Here is a 10,525-nt window from a genome sequence, read left to right as displayed (position 1 = left end):
TCGTGTAAAAATATTTTATATTATTAGTCGATGAACATTAAATTCTGAATAAACAAAGTAATCATACTACTTATTTTACTCAAATTTTGTTTATGTTTAAAAGAAAACGTGATATTTTAATGTCGCAATTGTAACATCAAATAAAATTAAAAGGAATAAAAGTAAAAAATAAACATATAAATGCAAGGTGCTGGTGGCGAAGTAAATTGCAGAAATTGAAACAAACAGAAAATTAAAAAGAAGATGAAGTAAGAAACATAACGTAAAAGAGAAGAAGACGTAAAAGTAGAGGAATTTTATTAATAAAAACTGGGAAAAAGCAAAGTATAAGTGTTTGAGTTCAGAGGAATTACTTAAGATTCTCAATTTTACTCTGTGATGCCAAGGGGCTGAGAGCGTTTTGGGTTTCTAAGTGTTTTCCAAGAAGAACTGAATTGCTTACAATGTGTTCCTAAAACTTTATTTATAGACTAACCTAATATCAGCTGACAGTTACCATTTGTACACCTGTTGCTGAAAATTTAGATTGGCCCATAACCGTTCTCGCACCTGTTGTGAATTTCAAAAATCAAATAGATAACCAACTGTCAAATGATCTAATTTAATTTAAAATAAATATAAATATTATATATGGAGATATCACCAAGAAAATTCTCTGCACTCACACCAAAAGCACATTTTAAGGGATTCATTTTCAATTTATACTTTCTTATTCTTTCAAATGCTTTTTTTAAATTTTCTAGATGTTCTTTTTTAGCATTTAATTTGACAACCACATCGTCAACATAAATTTCCATAAAATTTTCAATAAAGTCATGAAAAATTTTATTCATTGCCCTTTGATAAGTTGCACCAGCATTTTTGAGTCCAAATGGCATCACAACCCATTCAAAAGTTCTTAAAGCACCTGGACACTTAAATACAGTTTTTGACACATCTTCCTCAGCTATATATATTTGATTATAACCTGAATATCCATTCATAAAACTTAACATTTCATGACCAGCAGTAGAATCTATCAACATATCAGCTATAGGCATTGGATATTCATTTTTTGGTGTTGCAGAATTTAAATCTCTAAAATCAATGCAAATCCTTAATTTTCCATTCTTTTTCATGACAGGAACAATATTAGAAATCCAGTTGACATACCTTGTTGTTCTGATAAGCTTAGCTTTAAGAAGTCTTTCAATCTCTTCTTTAATCTTTTGCATGACTTCAGGAGCAAATCTCCATGGTGGCTGCTTGACAAGTTTGACATTGGCTTTCAATGGCAATTGATATTCTACTAATTCACGATTCAAGCGTGGCATCTCTGCATAATCCCATGCAAAACAGTCGCAATAATTCTTCAAAATCTCTACCATTTCTTTTTTGAAATCATTAGGCAGTATCTTGCTCACATATGTTGGTCTAGGATAATCACCGTTTTCAATATCTACTTCCTCCAAAGGATCCTGCACCTCAACCTTTTTTATAGTGTCAGTGTTATTTTTTTCAAAACCTAAAGGACCATCATCATATATACAATCATAAGGTACACTGTCAATGCACCCTTCTCTGTCTGCCATATAGGCTGACAGCCGAGCCAGTTAGCTCGTCAAACTCATCATCTAAGTTTCTCCTGAGGCCGTATCCGGCCTGCCCTTAGGGACCAAAATAAAACTATTCATATCTATTTTGCACATCTCAATACTTTCAGGATTAAATGCCTTGGTGTCAACCGTCAGTGGCTTGACTCCAGGATTATACATCCTGAACTCCACATGCATCTCATCATAGTAACATGTACTATTATTAGCAGGAACTTCTTCCACTCCTCCATCTTCGTTCCAGAAAATTAACTTTTGATGTAGAGTGGATGGAATAGCATCCATTTCATGAATCCAATCACCTCCCAAAAGCAAGTTAAAACCAGCCTTAGAAGGAACAACAACAAATAGAGTTGGCCTATTGACAGAACCAACCTCAATTGACAGTAGAACCACACCTCTAACAGAAGAAGTCCTTCCATTAAAATCTGTTACCCCAATGCTACTTTTAATCAGATCTTTTTCAGTCTTTTCAAGCCTTCCCATCATTCTTTCAGGCATGAGATTGACAGTAGCTCTCCCGTCAACCAAAATATTATTGACTATCCTTCCATCAACATGAGCCTTAATACAACACGAGCCTTGATATGCAGTGGACGCAAGTGTTCATTGTCATTTTTAGTAGGCTTCTCAAACAATCCTCCACCACACATATTATCATCTAGCAATAAGCATTTACTTCCAGGAAAGACATCATAACAATCATCTTCTAATGACTCCACTTCCCGAACTTGACTATACTCCTCAGGCAGTATTAACACCACAACTATAGATTGCTTAACACCAAATATTGCTTCTAAGCGATCATCAAAACCAGTGTCAAAATTATTAGTAATTAAATCTTCATCCTTTTCTCTCTTATTTTCAACCATTACCTTCTTTCCAGCAAGATTCTTCTTTACATTTTTATTGCATTTAGGGTGATTAGAAGAATTACCTGTTTCTGCAGACTTGGCCATGGTTGGCAAAGGAGAAAAATTTACACCGTGTCCCTTGTATGGATCTAAAGGAACATACTCAGGTATATTCTCTTTTTGCTCAAAAGTTGTAAAATGATAATACTTTGGAATATTTTGACAATTTGGCCAAGGAAAATAATTAGGAACCTACTGCATGTTAGGATTATAACAAGAATAAATTGGCTTTGAGGGAATAGGCACATTTTTTGGAATATATATATTACCTCTATCTTGTGCATGATTCATGTTCCATAACTGAGACTCGTAGTACCTGGGTTTAAAAGGTCTAGACTTCACCCATTTGTTTTTTCCTCTTGCAAAAGCAGTAGGTTGATTCTGCACATTTCTCACATTCTGACCCATTTATTGTTTGAAATTTTGGTGGGAGGAACTCTTGTCTTTTGAGAAAATTCATCAGGTTTTTCATCAATCATGACTACAGTCTTCATCTTCTGGTTGATGGGTTGTATCCCAGTGTTGTTGACACACTTGTTCAAAGGAGCCTGACCGCCCAACTTTTGCTTTTCCTCGGCTATCTTCCGCTTTAGCTCGTTAGTTTCATTTTCTTTTTCAGCAATCTTCTTTCTCAACTCAGCCTTTTCTTTCTCTTCAACTTTGTACTTTTCAAACTCTTTTGCAGCTTCCTTGTCAAAAACAGCGTTGCACTTTGGGCACATAGCCATACTGTTGTCAGATTCTTTAATTCTCAACAAAAAATCTAAAAGATCCTCACCAGGACGAGGATAAATTGGCTTCTTGTCTCGCTAAAAAATCCTCAGATCTTTATTTTCATCTTGAGCACTAACCATTGTGGCGTCAATTTCTACCATGTTGACTGACAAATTGAATGGCTCAACATAATTTGAATCAGCAGCAAATGGTTCAGTGTCTATCTTCATAGTAGTTTTATCCTCAAACTTCAACCTTCTTTAATGGCTTTTTGTATTAGGAACAGACGCAATTATTAGTGGTGTGCGAAAATACCTGATGAAACTTACAAAATTTCTTATTCTTTATTTCATCAGCTGAAGATATCTTTTTCCCTTCTGATAAAATAAGCTGCTTATCTTTTAATAAAACCTCAAATATTTGATCTGCCTTAAAAATATCAAAAGAATAAGTCTTATTCTCAATTTTAGAATAAGAAGAAACTTTTTTTTCCTTTAACAGGCTTTAAAGATTTGTATATATAAGGAGGACCCCACGTAATTCGGCAATATAAATCTCTTTCTCATCTGAATCATTACTATCGGAAAAACAATCAACATATGCAATCTTTTTTTAACCCTTTTTAAAATTTTCTTTTCTTTCTTAATTTGCTCTATCTGTCTTACTCTCTTAGCTAATTGGAAAAGATCTAAAGTATGTTGATTAACAAGTTTCTTCCTAACTCCAAATTCTAGCCCATTAGTAGCCATTTTGACAACTTCAGATTCTGGAATCGGAGTAAAATATTTATTTCTCATGTTTCTAAACCGTGCCAAATAAGTGTCAATGGATTCTCCCTCTGCATGTTTGACAGAGAATAAATTTGTAAGACTAACTTTTAATTCACCTCGAAAAAATTGATCATGAAAATTTTTTTCTAACTGTGCCCAAGAATGAATAGAATTTGGTCTCAAGTTGGAGAACCATGTAAATGCATTTTTTGTTAAAGAAGAAGAAAAATATTTCATCTTGAGATATTCATTAGAAACTGCTTCCCCAATTTCAATAGTATATCGAGCAATATGCTCTACTGTAGACTCATTTTTTTCTCCAGAAAATTTTGTAAGGGATTTTAGAATTTTCCAACCTCTTGGAAGCTCTGCCTGTTGGACACATTCAGGAAAAGCGGACACGAAATATGGCCTATTTAAGCAACCAACATTAAATCCCAAACGGTTTAACACTTGTTCGACATTTCTAGCTAGATTATGATTCCCTCCTAAGTTATTTTGCCTAGGTCTTTCCAACATATCATCAGCATTTTGACCATGTCTAGGCATATGAACATCATAATTAGGAATTGCTCCACCATTCTGATTGACATTATCAAATCTTAAACCCTGGTTGTCATTTTTTTCTAAATTTACCATAGTAGCAATCCTGTTAACTTACCTATTTAATTGTTCAATTCTAGTGTTTGTGTTTTCTAAAAGATGATTTAAAACTGTCACCATTTGATGAGTTAACATGTTTACTAGATCATGGTGGCTTTCATCCATCTGTTGCCTAATATTTGCTAAAGATCCTACGGTTTGACTAGGTTGATTAATAGGCATTGCTCTTGACATGTCAGAAAACACGGGTCTGGAATTTTCTACCCTAGTGACAGTGGATATAGTAGAATTAGATGCACTGTTATTTCCTGTATTAATAGCATGTGAAAACTTTTGTTGTGATATGTGTGAACCTGACACCCCAGAAACAGATACATTTGACATGCCATATGAATTTTGATAAAGAGAATTTTGAAAAGTTGAGTAGAGAGCCACAGGCAATCCTTGTGTCACCATGGGGGGACATACCCCAGTGGCAAGCCATATGGCGGCCACCCCACGGTATTTATGTGAGTTGTATTTAACCATGTATGGGCATGGCCAATGCTATCATGCCTCACTGACAGCAAGGTAGGCTCTGCATTTGAAATCATAGGAGAATTTCTGGATTCATTTCCTCTAGTCTCATCACTGGAAATAGAAGAAGATGCTGCAGAAGTATTTGACATGTCAACTGACGCTGATTTCTTTGCCTCTGGACGCACGAACTTACCATTGCGCAACCACATACAAATTCAAAACTCCTGGTTTTCCTTTTGACAATTACAATCTATTGACATGCCAATTTGTTTTACTCAAATTTTTTTTATGTTTAAAAGAAAACGTGGGTATCTCAATGTCGCAATTGTAACGTCAAATAAAATTAAAAGGAATAAAAGTAACAAATAAACATATAAATGCAAGGTGCCGGTGGCGAAGTAAATTGCAAAAATTGAAACAAATAAGAAATTAAAAAGAAGATTAAGGAAAAAACATGAACGTAAAAGAGAAGAAAACGTAAAAGTAGAGGAATTTTATTAATAAAAACTGGGAAAAAGCAAAGTACAAGTGTTTGAGTTCAGAGGAATTACTTAAGATTCCCAATTTTACTCTGTGATGCCAAGGGACTGAGAGTGTTTTGGGTTTCTAAGTGTTTTCCAAAAAGAACTAAACTGCTTACAATGTGTTCTTAAAGCTTTATTTATAGACTAACCTAATGTCAGTTGACAGTTACCATTTGTACACCTGTTGCGAAAAATTTAGATTGACCCGTAACCGTTCCCGCACCTCTTGTGAATTTCAAAAATCAAATAAATAATCAACTGTCAAATGATCTAATTTAATTTAAAATAGATATAAATATTATATATGGTTATCTTTCTTTCATATCAATAAAATAAAGAATTATTCTTCACATACAAGTTATTTACACGTACAAGTTTATACAAGTCATTTATATTATATTGTTTAAAAATTTTTGGTGTATGTGTATTGATAAATTTTGTATAATTCAAAATTCTTCTTCTTCTTTCTTGCATTATAAAAGTGAATTTTATTAAGTTAGGGTTAACTTGTATAAACTTGTATGCCAAAAAGACTTGTATGTGTAGCAAGTCTCTAAAATAAAATATATATTGAAATTAATATTTGTTTAGCTGTAAAAGCCCAATACCAAGCTGCTCACAAGACCCAAGTCCGAAAACGAAGGCCCAACTCAAAATGGATAATCAGTGGTACGTTCGGATCCAAAATACGTATCCAAGTTGCTCTCACTTTCAGCGTGGAGTTTACAAAAATCCACTCCAATTCTGGCTCCATACTCTCAAAATTTCACCGTCTTAACTCACCTGTGTTGAGGCTTAGTTCAGGTGACAAAATTTTGTGTCTCTAGACTACATCTAGATTTAAAATTTAGCATAAATCAAGCTGTGAAATCTTTTAATGTTGGCTGTATGTGCAGTGTGAATATGTTTGTGATATATTGTCTAAGATTAGGAGTTATCTAATTTATTGGATAAAAAAAAAACTTTTAATTCTTAAGTTTATAATATTGAATAAATGGTCAAATTAATTCTTAAAAGATCACTCATTTTTTAAATTGATCATCGAAAAAATTTTATAATCAAATTCGTCTTTTAAAATTTTAAATTAGTCATGTTAGTCATTCCGCCACTAATGCTAACGGTATCAAAATTTGTTGATGTGTTACGTTAAGTAACATTACAACACACACTTAGTAGTCTTAATTGACTATTAACATAAATAATTTATAAAATTATACCAAATCAACCTCAAATTGAGAGATTCTAATACCTCAAATTCTTTTTTGGACTACTAGTGTACAGATGTAGTTGTAAAGGTTTTTGTCTTTTATGGCTGAAAAAGCGTGTCACTAAAAGTGTTGCTTAAAGAGAAAGTGTTATCCTTAATCGTTAACTTGGCTCTGATACCAAATTTTACCATTTCTATCCAATTTTTTACTAGTCCTTGATGTATATTGTGATTTCATTTTTATAGTTTTTAATCTTGTTTTAGTTTATAATATTCTTTTTTGCATGGATTATTGTATATAAAATCTTTTATCTGTTTGTCTTCTTCTTTAATATAATTTCTCAAATCCTCAAAAACTTCTTTTATTTCTACACTTTCTATTGTTTCTAAATACCTTCTTAATTTTTCGACTTGATTCTCCATTTTTTCTTTCAACAGATTTAATTCTTTTAAGTCATAATATGGTTTTCCAGGCATTTATAAATTTTTTAAATTTAATTCCAACTTGTTTATATTTATTCTTATTTCTATCCTTTTTATTATAAGGTCATCAATTTCGATCTGAAGGTTATTTAATTTCTTATTTAGTATATTTTACATAAGATGTTTTTATCTCCAGAGGGGAGATTGTAAATACTAACTCCAGAGGGGAGTTTAGAACTATTTTTCCTAAAGGAATTCTTCCTCAGAACATAGAATCGCCTCGGCACCTTCCTCCTTGCTCTCCTAGCATGTGAGTACTCTTTGCCTCCTGCTTTCTATTTTCTGATACCTTTACAATTGCCTAAACAACCTATTTATAGTAGTTGGGTTTGATGGACAATTCCCATCCTTACCCTTCTTATGACGTCATTGCTTACGTCATTGTTTGTTCTCTTTCACCAGCTACATTGTTGGTGCTCTATGACCTAAGTGCTTACGTCACTATGCAATAATGTTGAGAGATGCTTCAGATGTGCTGTCCTCTTCTTTTATCATATGACCGTCAGATGCATTGTCTTTTTCCTTCATCATGTGAGTTGATTCCGTTTCATTATTGCTTTCTTCAGATATCTCTGAGGCACATAGCTGGCACTTGTGGTCTTCTCTGTCTTTTATCAAATAGCAGAGATTCCTCTTTATCCTCTATGTTAAGGGTTTCTCTGAGATTTGATCTACAGACCCTTTTTCTTTTCCTTGATTTCAGCCCTTGTAGGAATGTTTCTGATTATCCCTGTTCTCTGGGTTTGAATTGGAGCTTTATCTGCTCTTTTCAGGGTTTGCTCTGGATGGAGAGCTTCATATTCCCTGAAGGATTCCTTTGCTTCTTCCAGTGTTAGAAACCCTCCTTTATGAATTATCCTTGATTGATGTGTGAATGGTGCTGCTTTTTCCCAGACATCATATACTCCTTTCATGGGGCCATTATAAATTACATAATATTTTTTTATCTTGGGTGGATTTTTTAATGATTTCAGCAATTGTTTTATTTTCTGAAATTTTTTCTTCACCTGATTTGTCCACCACGCTTAGCTGGCTGAACTCTGATGGTTTTTCTTGTTGTGTTGATTTCATTGCTTCGATGGCCTTCTTGAGAGATTGGATTTTTGTCCTTATTTGCTCACAATGCTTGCATTTTTCGAGTTCTTGCTCGTATTTTTGAATTTCTTGATCTAATGCGTTGTAGACGAACTCCATTCTCTTGTTAATGTATCTGCAATAACATTTTTGTCACCCTTAATATATTCAATTTTTATTGGATATTGTAACAAAAATAATTACCATCTTACCAATCGTCCATGATTATAATCAACTTTTAAATTATATCGTATGAAACCTGTTAAGTAACTTGAATCTGCCCTTAATGTAAATTCTCTAGATAGTAAATCAATTTTCCATTTCTTAAGAGATTTAATTGCTGCTAGAGTTTCCTTTTCATGAGTGGTATATCTCTGTTCTGTTGGAGTAAAAGTCCCTGAAATATACCTGCAAAGTAATTCCTTTGGAGAATCTTTAGAATCTAGTGATTCTTTTTCTTGTTTCAAACTTTTCATAGCTTTCTTAGCTTTTAGACATCTTGACCAGGTTATGTCTGAAGCATCTGTTTCTACTATTAAGTAGTCATTTTCTTCTGGAATATAAAGTTCTGGAAGTTTTTTACATAATTCTTTAATTCTTTGAATTTGCGTACTATCTTTTTCATCCCATTTCCATTCTTTTTTAGTACTTATTTTTGGAAATAAGCTTTTAGTGTATTCTGTTATATTCTTTAAAAATCCTTGATCAGAAATATAATTTATACAACCTAAAAATCTTTGTAATTATTTTCTATCTTCTATTTTATTAGGAAATAAATTTACCTTTTCTAGGACATTTGGTTGAAGTTTTAACTTTCCTTGAGTGGATAGAATTAATCCAAGAAATTCTATTTCTTGTTTTGCTATTCTTGCTTTCTTTTTGCTAAGAACTAATCCTTTTTCTTTACATCTTTCTAGAACTATTAATAATTTTTGAAGATGATCTTCTCTATCCTGTTTTGTAAAAATTAGTATATCATCAATGTATACTAAAACAAATTCATTTAACTCTTTTAGATTTTCCTCCATAAATATTTGATAAATACCTGGGGCTTGTTTTAATCCGAATGGTAATACATTCCATTCATAAAGCAACACACTTGTTGATTCTTTTGTTGGGCAAGTAAAACAGTTAATTTCTTTGTTTTTTCGTCTAAACGAAGTTGCCAATATCCTGATTTTGCGACATCATCTCCCCATACTTAATTAAGAGGTTGCAGATTCGAGTCTCCTATCTTTTGGTAAAAAATAATAATAATAATAATAATAATTAATTACTGATTAAAAACAATAAATTCTTATGTCTCTAATATTTTTCAAAATAACCACATACTATGTTTCTTTGGTCTAAACAAAATATGAAGATTATTTACCGTGACTATTACTATAGACGTTTAACCTGAGAGATAGATGTGTAGAGATGAAGTGGGAGGGTGTGTCCATGCTTATAGCTTAGGCAGGATGGAATATATGGTCCCAAAATTATGTGTTATTTTGTAAGCATCTGTGTTTGTTGATCAACTTGTTTGCTGTGTTAGAATTCAGATAGTGACACCCCTGCTACCCACTACACCATTGCTCACTCATGTATATGTAAACCTTCTATGCTCAATTTTAAATTTCAAATTATCTTACCTTATACTTTCTTATTTCGGTATATTATATATTTGTTGCCGCAAGTCCCACCCAAGTTTAGGCATACATTTTTTTTTTAATGTGCATCATAATTATATTCATTATACCTGTGCGTATTTTCAATATTTCCGAGTGACATGCATTCGAAGTATCTTGAGTCTTGAACCTCTTTCTATTATTTAAACTGATACTATATATCTCACGTCTCTAATAATCTATTATATATTACTAATTTTACAACTAAAATATATTACGTGTTATTCTTTTATTATAATTAAAATTAAATACTTCTTTCTAAAATAAAAAGTTTTTCTATCCTTTTTCTTTTTTTTTTCTATTTTTCTCATTTCTTCATTCACTCTATCTCTCTTATATATCATTATTAATGACTAATTATAAATTTGACAATTAAAATATATAACATAACATTCTCTAATTATATTCAAATTAAATTAAAATTAAAATTTAAAACTGATTAGATTATATATTAT

Source organism: Arachis ipaensis, chromosome B01 (genome assembly GCF_000816755.2).
Source record: "Arachis ipaensis cultivar K30076 chromosome B01, Araip1.1, whole genome shotgun sequence".
Lineage (NCBI taxonomy): Eukaryota > Viridiplantae > Streptophyta > Magnoliopsida > Fabales > Fabaceae > Arachis > Arachis ipaensis.
Note: the sequence above shows the minus strand (reverse complement) of the source record.